Source organism: Macaca fascicularis, chromosome X (assembly GCF_037993035.2).
Source record: "Macaca fascicularis isolate 582-1 chromosome X, T2T-MFA8v1.1".
NCBI lineage: Eukaryota > Metazoa > Chordata > Mammalia > Primates > Cercopithecidae > Macaca > Macaca fascicularis.
This window is the reverse complement of record NC_088395.1, coordinates 12,846,674-12,859,186: the sequence shown is the minus strand read 5'-3', so window position 1 is coordinate 12,859,186 and position 12,513 is coordinate 12,846,674.

Genomic DNA, 12,513 nt, shown 5'->3' with positions numbered 1-12,513 from the left:
TGCTTCACAATACGGCATTAGCTCAAAGAAGCAGATTTCAGGATTTCAGGACAGCGGCTACAACATGATCCCATTTGAAATATACATGCATCACGTATGTATATGGATCTATGGACGAATATAGCACTGATACGCTAAGCAGTGGTTTTTACTGAGTGGTAGAGTTTTAATTGATTTTATTCATTGATTAGTTTCTTTTTCCTTATTTTCTAATTTTTCAGCATGAATTATGCATGACTTGAGTATTGTTTTAAAATAAAGAAAATAATTCTCTACTTGCCTGGTTGAATCCTGTGGCTTCAGGGTTTCAGATCCTTTTTACATGGGAGGTACATAAACACCTACATTGTTAGGATTGTTTTGTTGTTTGTTTGCTTGCCTGTTTTGGGAATGAATTATATTTAGACTGTAATCACTTTGGTTTTAGTCTTTTTACAAATGTATGTTTCCTTAAGTATCTAGTTTCTCTCTCTCTCTCTTTTTTTTTTTTTTTCTAGAAGGTATCTACTCTCATGGAAGCTTAAGGAAGCACAGTTCAGCTCAAGCAAGCAGTAGAACCTAGGTCTCTTGCCTCCTACTCCAGGCGTCTTCCAACTACACCACCTTTGATTAATAACCATTGATCCCTTACGTTTACCAGAGCCTGAGGTGCTCCAGTTGCCCATGAAGATTTGTTAATTAGCTGTAAGTTTTAAAAAACATTCCACAACAGGATTAAAGTAACAGGTCTTTTAAATTCTTTTAGCTGAGAGGTACCAATGAACAACAATATTTGATTAATTAACATAGAAAATCAGGTCAGTCCCAATTGGTTTCTGTCTGCAGATAAAACTTAAATCATGCTGGTTGTACTTATGCAATGTCAGAATAGTTTGTCCAATTCAAGAAAAACTTCAGATCAGCTGGTTGTTTGGTATTACACAGTCCAAATATCTGGATACCTGGATTTTATAGAGGTTGGGGCTCAGAAAAATGATACCCCAAAGTATCAGCTGTGGCATGCTGAGCACTTTTGAAGTGAAGGAAATTGGAAGTCCTTAAAAGCTGCCTTTAGAACCAAGGATTTTGTAACCTTCCCTTGTTTCTACCCTTAAAGTGCATGAAGGGGCTCTCTCTGGGAGTTCCTTTATCTGTGGGAAGAAAACTTCTTGCAAAAGAGATTCAATTGTCTTAAAACCCCTTATCTATCAATCTCATCAAATAACCAGGAAAGATTGGCCACCAAAGAAGAGAAAAGACTAAAGGTCACCCCCATGCCCAGGCAGACTTTTCCTCTATTCTTCTGAGGGAAGGTCCAAGAGATTACCTGGAAGATTTTACTTACATGATAAGACAACCTTTGTTCATAGTGAAGTTCTACCTCTCACCTTCTTGAAATTTGTCAGTCACCTCTCCCAGAGCTCAGAGAAATTTTGTCCCAGGCTATTGTCTGTTCTATGGGCTCATTCATTTCCCCTGAAAATCATTTACTACACCTCAAAATTGCCTACATTCCTCTATTTCTCTCCCTTCTATGAAGAATGTACTATTTAAGCTTTACCCATCTGGCCCTTCTCTTAGTATCATATTTTGTATGACTCCCATATACACTTACACATTAATAAACTTGTATGCCCTTTCTCCTCTTTGTCAGTTTATTTCAGCAGACTCAAACCTTCAGAGGGGAAGGGAAAAATTCCCTTTGCCCCTACATAGAAGTTGGGTGTTTTGTTGCTACTGTTTGTGTTTCCTTTTCTCTGAAAAACAATAATGATGCATACTCCAACATCCTTCATGAATTTGTTTGAAAATAAGCAGGACAAGTTCTACTTTTGTCTAGAAAAGTATTATTGTAAGACCAAAGACCTTCCACACATCCCTGTTGAAAAAGGTCATGATGACTTCCTGTAAGAACAGTGGACCTAAAAATATGAACCAGAATCCATCACAGCACCATAGCTGGCAGCCCAGTAATGTATGACATAAAGAGACAATATTCTTATTCAGGATCAAAGTTAAGAATTAATTTTTTTTTTAATAGAGATGAGGTCTTGCTATGTTACCCAGGCTGGTCTTGAACTTTTGGCCTCAAGCGATCCTCCCACCTTGGCCTCCCAAAGTTCTTGGATTATAGGCATGAGCCTCCACACCAGCCTGATTGATATTTTTTAATGTGCCATAATTTATTTATTTGTCAACAACCTTTCCCCTCCAGTTTATATTCAAATAAAATATCACACACGAAAGCTATGATAGCAAAGTGATGGATAAGGGAATAGGCTGAATGTTGAGTAAAAATGTCCTAAAATTCCTGCATTCTTGGTGATTCTTCTCTTTTTGTCTAATTGTGTGGCAACATCCCCTGCGCTGACTTATACCTCACCATCTTGTTTAGGCCTGGACATAGACTTTGCATCTTTACCACACCACACATGAAGCATTATGAGTGGCTTTAGATATTCAGGATTTCTCAAAGTCTCATCCCAGAGTCACCTGTATCAGGATAATCTGGCTGCTTATTAAATATTGCAACAATCTAGGTCTCATTCACAGGTACTGAATAAACATCTCTGGAAGTGGAGCTTGGAAATCTGCATACTAACCAAACTTTCCCAATTATTCTGTGTACTCTACAGTTACAGAAGTGAAGAATCCAGTGTTTAGGTCAATATTCTTCTCTCAGGAGATTGACCTTGTCTTAGTCAGTATGAGCTGCTATAACAAAGTACCATAGGCTTGAACAGTAAACATTTATTTCTCATGGTTCTGGAGGCTGGGAAGTCCAAGATCAAGGTGCTGGCAAATCCAGTGTCTGGTGAGGGCCTACCTCTTGGTTTACAGATGTCTAGATTCTCATTGTGTCCTCACATAATGGAGAGCAGAGAGCAAGAACAAGCTCTCATGACCTAATTATGTCCTGAAGGCCCCATCTCTTAATACCATCTCATTGGGGATTAGGATTTCATCATGTAAATTTGGGGTAAACACAAAACATTCAACCTATAATAGACCTTAAGCTACAGCCAGAGTGTTATGCATTGGACGAGAAGCCAATGGCACCACCTATCTCCTTACCCTGCTGTCCAAGATGACAGGGGTGAAGGCAAGAAACAACCCCAATTCACTACAAATGACAGTGTATAATAGGACACTGGTAAGAGAATAAAAATGCTAGTCAAGAGTTTGGAGAAAATATTTGCAAATCATGTATCTCATTTTAAAAATTAATATCGAGAAGTATCTAAATAACTGTCACATTCCAATAATGAAACAAAACTAACAACTCAATTAAAAAATGATCAAAAGATTTGATTACACACTTTACTAAGGAAGAGAAACAGACGGCAAATGCGCTCATGAAGCTCATGAATGTTCAATATCATTAGTCAATGTTCAATATCATTAGTCATTAGGGCAATACAAACTAAAAGCACAATGCAATACCACTGAAAACCCAAGAGAATGTCTACAGTTTTTACTTAATTATTTTAAAATATTTTCTAGATATGGAGTTTCACTCTGCTGCCCATGCTGGAGTACAGTGGTGTGATCTAGCTCACTGCAACCTCAAACTCCTGGGTTCAAGTGAGCCTCCTGCCTCAGCGTCCCAAGTAACTGGGGCTATGCCTGGCTTATAATAAAAAACAAACAAACAACAACAACAACAAAAACTGACAATACTGCCAAGGATGCAAAGCAATTGGAAATCTTATAAATTACTAGTGGAAATGCAAAATGATACTGCCACTTTGGAAAACTGTGTGTGGGAGTTTCTTTTAACATAGCATACAACTCAGCATTTCTACTTCTAGGTAATTTACTCATAGAATGGAAATGCTTGTCTACTGAAGTACTTCTAAGAGAAAGTTCATAGCAGCACTGTTCATAATTGCCCCAAACTAGAAACAATCCAAATGCTCTATTAATAGGTAAATGTATAAACAAACTTTGGTATATCCATGTAATGGAATACTGCTCAGATATAAAAAGAAACAAGTACTGATATGCACAACATAAATGAATCTCAAAAGCGTCATGCTGTGAAAACAGTGAGAGACAAAAGGCCATGTTTTATATGATTCCATTAATACAACATTCTGGAAAAAACAAAACTATAGGTACACAAAACAGATCAGTAGTTTCCAGGAACTGGGGATTGGTGGGAGGAGACTGACTTCAAAGAAGCAAAGTGGAACTTTATGGGGTGATATAAATACTCAATATCTTGTTGTGGTGGTAGTTACATCTCTACATTTGTTTCACAAAACTCATAGAATCGTATTCATAAAAGGGTTAAATTGGCCGGGCGCGGTGGCTCAAGCCTGTAATCCCAGCACTTTGGGAGGCCGAGGCGGGTGGATCACGAGGTCAGGAGATCGAGACTATCCTGGCTAACATGGTGAAACCCCGTCTCTACTAAAAATACAAAAAACTAGCCGGGCGTGGTGGCGGGCGCCTGTAGTCTCAGCTACTGGGGAGGCTGAGGCGGGAGAATGGCGTGAACCCGGGAGGCGGAGCTTGCAGTGAGCCGAGATCACGCCACTGCACTCCAGCCTGGGAGACACAGCGAGACTCCGTCTCAAAAAAAAAAAAAAAAAAAAAAAAAAAGGGTTAAATTACACCATAGGTAAATTTTATATCATTAAATCGGACATTAACAACAACAACAACAACAACAACAAAAAGTCTATGATAGAGTCTGTGGGCCCACAAAAACATTTGTGGTAATATATTCACCATTTCCCAAATTGAAACTTACTTGTGCTAGTGGAACTAAAATAAGAAATAAGTGATTCCATAAAAAATATGTGGAGGAGGATGGGCGTGGTGGCTCACGCCTGTAATCCCAACACTTTGGGAGGCTGAGGCAGGTGGATCACAAGGTCAGGAGTTCAAGATCAGCCTGGCCAAGATGGTGAAACCCCGTCTCTACTAAAAACACACACACACACACACACACACACACACACAAAAGCCGGGCGTGGTAGTGGATTCCTGTAATCCCAGCTACTCGGAAGGCGGAGGCAGAGAATTGCTTATATCCGGGAGGCGGAGGATGCAGTGAGCCGAGATTGCACCACTGCACTCCAGCCTGGGAGACAGAGTGAAACTCCATCTCAAAAAAAAAAAATATGCGGAGGAGAGAACTAAATCCTCCACTACGATGGAGGCTTCTGAGGTTCATCATATGGGGTTTCAGTGGCAGATACATTGACTTCCTAATAAGGAAGCCTCTGCCAGTCCTTGGTCATTTCTCCCTAAGCAATCCAGTGTGCTCTTTAGAATAAGAGAGAAATTAACTCCAAATCATGACAGATCTAGTAAGTTACATATTAAAACAACTCATATGGAAGTTTAACTGCAGGAAAGCAATGTGGAAAATGTAGGGCTAATTCCCATTGCATTGTTTACCAGCCCCACTGAGAAAGCCAAATTCTGCTCTGAAAACAGTTTCAGGACAAGTACATGTGATAGTCTCTCAAAAAATGGCAAAGAAGATCAAGTAGAAAGTGTTTTGTTTTTGTTCAGAAAATGACTATCAACACAACAGGAGAGCAGTGGAAAAAATATAAATGTTTAAAAACAAACCAAAAAAAAAAGAAAAGAAAGGGAAAGATATTGAATCACCCCATTGTTTTGATTTCCTTGTGCCAACGACAAAACCTGAGTGATTGACATTTCTTATTTGCTGACTTGATCAGACTATTTGATATCACACAGACATGGCAATTTTTCCCATGGCAATCCCGGGGTGTCATCTCAGATTCTGTAAGAAAGGACCAAGGAATGTATAATTGTACCAAGCTGCCATTTAATTAGACTCTAGATGCACCTCACAGACAGTGGTCAAAGTTTGAGATAGCAGAAGGGTTGGGACTTTAGGTAACCTGAAAATAAGCACTGTGTATCATTAGAAAAATTGTATGAAATGCCTATTTTGGTGAAAGGAATTTTATTTGTGATGAGTAATGGCTGTTGTAAAATATACCTTGTAGAGAAACAAGCTTGGACATTTCTGTTCTTCCCTTTAGCATACCAGCCTTCAGTGTTGTGACACCATAGGGTCTTAAAATACTTGTCCCGGTTTATTCGCTTTTGCAATGCTGGTCAGGATTTTGTAGAATTCAGTGGCACTCCAGTGGGGAGCAGCTGGGACTCGGGAATTCATTCTGGAAGGGAGCTGGCAGCTGGGAAGACCGGGCAGTTCTCTTTGTGCCCAGGCCTTAGGAGAGCTGTGCATTTGGCAGGGGAATGAGACTTCCTTGGATACTCAGAAAGGACACCACAGAAAGATCTGATTTTGCTCATTCTACATATTCCACACGCTTTTCACTGCTTGCAATTGTCATTTCAATCAGGATTTCATTATAGGGGAAATTTTCCTCTTAAAATATTTGCTTTCATAGGAATTCTGTCTGTGTCAGCACTGTGGTCAACCCCCATGTCAGGAAAGTCCAGTTTTAAAGATACAGGTTGGTGTGAATGCATATAAAATGATATGAGAGTGTATTTATGCAGATGTGAGTTTGCTGGATTCTTCGTACCTCGTGACCCTCTAACTTTCTGTACTGCTGATTCAATTAACCATGCCTGTGGCACAGGAAAGAGACACTCTACTCTTTAAAAAGTTAATACAGTGAACGGATTTGGGAAAATAAGTGAAGAAACATTGTAACTGCTTCATTTCTTTCTTTAAAAAAACCTTTTTTTTCTCATATCCAAATCAAAAATAGTGATACTAACTTCTATTAAGTTAAACAGATGCCTTCTCCACGGCCCAGCAATTTTACAAAAGTACATAGCCAGGAGGAGTGAAAGTGCAGGTCCATAAAATACACCAGTATTCATAGCAGCTTTATTCACAATATGCCTAATCTGGAAATGATCCAAATGTCCATCAATAGAAGAAAGGATAAACAAATTATGGCATATTCTTACAATGGAATAATACACAGCAAATTTAAAAAAGAAAGAATAAACTGATACTCACAATCACCTGGATAAATCTCAGAAACATTATGTTAAGAGAAAGAAGCCAGACGCAAGAGTACATTCTGTACAATTTTGTTTATATGAAGTTACAAACAAGCAAACCTAGTTTATGGGAGTAGAAGCAGAATAGTGGTTCACTGGAGTGTGAGGGGCATGGGGGTTAATTGACTGGGAAAAGGGAACAAAGAAGCTTTCTGGAGTGATGGAAAGAGATAGATGTTTGTGTGGTCAGTGGTTTCCAGGAGGTATATTTAGGTAAAAATTCATTAAGCTATACACTTAAGATGTGTGCATGTTACTGTATGTAAATTATACCTCCATTGAAAAACAAAACACGGATAATGATAGTTGTTGCAGGGCTTACAGCATGCATGCGATTACTGTTAATAAGCATCAGATTTGGCTTTGTGCTTTTTGGCCACCCGTCAATAAAGAGACCTAAGTAATATTTCTCACAGTCAGGATGGAGGAAGCACACATTAATCATTGATTGTTTCCTGTGTGCCTGATACTGTGTGCTGGAGGCCTTGGGAGACTTCATAATAAATCAGATCAGGCTCCTGCTCCCCTGCTCTAATGTACATGCAGTACCTTCTATACTAGGCTGTGACAAACACTAGACTGTGTTTGAGTGTGATTGTGAATGTTTGAGTCATAGTTTAGTACAGAAGTTACTGCATGTACATTGGTGACAAAAATTCAAGGTAGAAAGTGACAGGTGACTCAAACAGGTTTGAACCAAGCACTAGTGATGTCATATGCTTTGCCCGACATTCAGTTGAAATTGTTGACTGATAGAGGCCGATGAGGGGGCAGGTGCCATGTTTTCACAGGAAAGGGTGCTTAAAGGGTGGGGTGGGAAAGGTAAGTGTATCAAGGAAAGTGCAAAGGAAATTTCCATTCCCCTTTTTCTGGCTTTGCCTGCATGGAAGAGTTTGCCCCTCAGCCTCAGAAGATCCATCTGGGGGCACCAGGAGTATCAGGGTAGATTAGTCTCCTATGGTTGCAGTAACAAATGACCACCAACTTGGTGGCTTAAGACAACAGTTTATTCTCTTACAGTTCTGGAGGCCAAATTTTGAAATCGGTCTCGCTAGGCCCAAATAAAGGTGTGGGCAGGGCCATGTTCCCCCAGGAAGCTCTAGGGGAGCATCTGATCCTTCCCTTTTCCAGCTTCTAGTGGCCATCCATATTCCTTGGCTTATGGCCTCATCACCCCAATTTCTGCTGTTGTTACATCGCCTTTTCCATGTGCATGTAGATCTCCCTCTGCCTCCTTCTCTCAAGAATACGTGTGATTACATTTAGGACCCACTCAGATGATATGGGATAATCTCCCCATCTCAAGATTCTTCACTTAATCACATCTGCAAAGACCACCTTTTTTCATAGAAGGCTACCAGGATCAGGATCTGCTATCTTTAGAAGCCATTATTCAGCCTGCTACACAGAGCCAGTGCCGCCCCCACCGCCCCGCCACTGCCCACCGCCCACCTTGGTCCTGATACCTGCAAATTGAGGCAAACACCGACCTCTCTCTGTCAGAAAGAAACATGCAGTAATTAAAACCCGTGCTCATAGTCCCGCCTTCTCTCTTTCACCTTCTGCATAGTTGTATGGGTTGCCAGCTTCCTGGTTGCAGAATGACTCTTTGAAGAAGCCCCAGATGGAGCTTCCTCAGAGCTGTGGGTGGAATGTGCCCAACCAAGACTTGAGGGCAGGGTTTCTCACCACAGCACTTTGTGGCAGGAGCTGTGCTGTATGTTGTAGGATATTTAACAGCATCCCTGGCCTCTACCCACTAGATGCCAGTAGCACCCTCGCCTCCCCAACCCAGCTGTGGCAACCTAAAATTTCTCCACACATTGCCAAACACCTCCTGGAGGGCCAAATGGCCCCCAGATGAATCCCACTGCTCTACAGAGTGAAGTGGGGCCTCTCTGGCCCCTGGCAGTGGGGGGTGGCGGGGGGGGGCAGGTGCTGGGCTGCCTTGTCACCCTTCTCTTTCCTAGGTCTCTTGAGTTTTGAGAACATGGGAGGACCATGTTGCTGGGTCTCTAGTCTAGCCCCTTTGTCCTCAGTCTTGCTCGGGAGGGGCTTCTAGAGCTGGGTTTCCCAAGACTAGGAATAACTGGGGCCCTGAATGAAGGGCTCAACTGGTGGATCCCAGGATCCCCTCTGACCAGACAGTTCTGGACCTGAGACAAGCTGAATGACCTCTCAGTTTTCTTTCCTTAGGGTCCTGAGAGGCAGTGGAAGTTGGTGTCTTGGACTCTGGGGTCCCTCGGGCATCTGGGGAAGTTACATGATCTGCCTCAGTTTCTTCACTGTAAAATGTGGATAGAATTGAATCTCCTTCATAGGATTGTGGTGAGAATGAAATGGATGATACATATCAAGTGGTCAATAGTCACTTAAAATGAGAATAAGTTTTATCATATTTGTGTCTTATCTCTCTGTAAGACTTGATCATCCTCCTCAAGCAACCCCTAAGAAAATACTTTAAAGGGTGCATTTAGTTCTTGGCATCTCTGAGAAATGGATCTCTCCTACACATACATTACAGATAAAATACAATCATCCATATGACATTCTGTGTTCTTCAATATCCCCGTAATCTCATAAGCCTCTCCTGGTCAGTACTGCACAGGCCGAAACTAGACTTGGTTTTCTACATACTTTCCTGTAAGTGGTATAAAGCCAGAAGCTACAATTAAAGCTTGTTTTAAAAAAATAAAAGTAAAAACGAAGTTTTCTACACTGGCTCCTTTCTTTGCTTTGAAGCTAGACTGTAAGTTCACAGGTAGCCTCAAACGCTTAAAGATAAGGCTTCCTTTATAACAAGGAAAGAGAGAGACAAATCCCAAAGGCTTGCTTTTCACACACGTATATTATAAATTTAGTTGGATGAAGCAAGATTACAGCCAAATATGGGCAGAACATGCAGAGAAACCTTAACTGTTATTGGCTCTTAACTTTGCCCCAAAAGAAGAACATTGTGGTTTAAACATCGCCGTCCCAGGAAGTCTTGAAATCAACTGAAGGGTTTTTCAAATTTGCTCTTCATCATTTAAACCAGACCCAAGCCCACTCTCATTGGTTGCTGGAGGAGCCCAGCCTGAAGTCTGTGCTGACATTTTCAACCCTCGTTTAACAGGATAATTAGAGGAGAAGCCGCACCCTGGTGTCGGTGACATTTGAGTCTCAAGAGCTTCCAATCCCAGTGTTGGATTGAATTTCAGTTTTCTTTCTTGCCACGCTGCCAATTTGTACTGCTGTAAGCTGACCAGCTTACACACTGAAAAGCAAACCACAGTTCAGCTGGTTTTAAAAGACCCATTGAAAGCCCAGTGCTTGTAAAATGATGTGTACGGGTAGCTTCAGCTGGCCCCTCTGAGAGATGGCCTGAGATGATAAAATGCTTTGCAACTTAAATTTCCACCAAGTGTTTTAAAACATTGGGGTTTGTTTCAGGCCTTGTGTAATTCTTTGTTATCTGCAACACAGGCGTTCTTTTTGCTCTTGTGATCAGATCATGAATCTCTTGCACAATCAGCCCAGGAGCTCTGTAAAGATGGAGACTATTAACTCTAGCTTCCTTACATTAGAGGCAACCCAAGGCCTCATTTGATAGCCATCTGAGAGAGACAATGTGGGCTTCCAAGGCCACAGCTGTACTTTTCTATCAATCATTTGCACAGGCTATCAGAGGGCCTCTCTTCCAACCCTTTGATAAACAGGAATTCAACCCCAACTACCCTTTGGAAGCCAACGGATATTATTATCATCAGTGGAAAAACAGACAATGACAGAGTCAGCTCTGGCCAGAAGCAGAAAAGAATCAAGGTTGGTTCACCTCTCGTTGCCTACTGTACGTTGTGCACAAAATGACCTCAAAGATCAACTTCTATGCTTTCCTTTTTGCAAGAACTAACCTCATGCATATGAGCCCTCTCCTTATGGAAACCTCAAACCCTGTTAGGCTACCCTGTCACAAACCCTGACTTGAATAGAGAAGTGTGGGTCTGGGGGATAGAAGGGAAATTCTGGATGAAGTATATGTTTTTTTCATGCTCAAGCAGAATAAGCATTCAACTCATTCTGGTATCTTTGTTAAAAAGGTCAGTGGCTCTGCCAAAATGGCCATTTCCTTCTAGAACAACCCTGGGAAGCACCCTTAGTTCCACATCTGATCAGTTTTTCTCTTGGATCTTTAAATTCCATATATGAAGCTGGTCTATGCTCTTCATTGTCACTTAAGACACTGCACTGTCACTATTAGTCCTTGGTACCAAGGATCATCTGATAATAAAAATTTTAAAGACCTGATGTGAGTATAAATTGATGTAGTCATTTTCAAGGTCAGGCTGACAATATGCATCAACAACCATAAAAATATTTAGCTCTGTTGATGTTGAAAAATTTAATTCAAGGATCACATGTTTGGTCAGTATTCAGAGATATAGTCTAAAAATCTATGGACAGATATATTCATTGTGATGTTGTTTACCATGGAGAAAAATTCTATACCTCATATCCCTCAACAACAATTAGAAAAAAAAATATGGCATATTCTTAAAATGAACATAGCCATTAATAATCATGTTATAAGAGAATGGGGAAATGAGGCTAAAATGCTACATAACATGAAAAAAGATAGGGTACGCAGTTGAATATCCAGAATGATCTAGGTTTGTAAAAAGAGGGACACGTGTTTACCAACATATGTAGAAGCAGAGAAAAAAAATACTGGAGGGGAATACATCAAAATATTAACAGCAATTTTGGCTGAGAATGAAGTCCATAAGGGTTTTGCGGGGTTTGTTTTTTATCATTGTGCTTTCCTATATTGTTCAAATTTTTTACAGTTGTTAAATATTGTTTTTGAAAATTAAATATTATTTTATGAAAAAATATTGTTTTACGAAAAATTCAATAAATTTTTCATAATGAAAAATTCACTTATGAAAATAATATTTCATCTAAGCTTGCTGATCCTTTTTTGTGTGTTTTGAGAAGGAGTGCTGCTCTGTTGCCCAGGCTGGAGTATAGTGGTGCGATCACAGCTCACTGCAACCTTGACCTCCCAGGCTCAAGCAATCCTCCCACCTCAGCCTCCCAAGTAGCTGGGACCACAAACACATACCACCACGCCTAATTTATTTTTTATTTTTTATGGAAACACTGGCATCTAGCTATGTTGCCCTGGCTGTCTTGAACTCCTGCGCTCAAGTGATCCTCCTGCCTTGGTCTCTCAAAATGTTGGGATTACAGATGTGAGCCACCCCGCCCAGCCTGATCCCTAATTAAATAATTAATAACATGAAATGGAGACACAGCAACATGCTGATAGTCTAGTCCACATGATGGAAGCGAGAATGTCAGTTCTAAGTTCCTCCTGTATTTTGTCCACTCTTCTGCTTATAAAAAGGTCATCATGATTACATATAACATATGCCATACAAAAAGCTACTACTGTTACTCTCAGGTATGATGAATAAAAAGCTTGCCCAGGCAAGTTGAGCAGGAGATGGCTGCTCT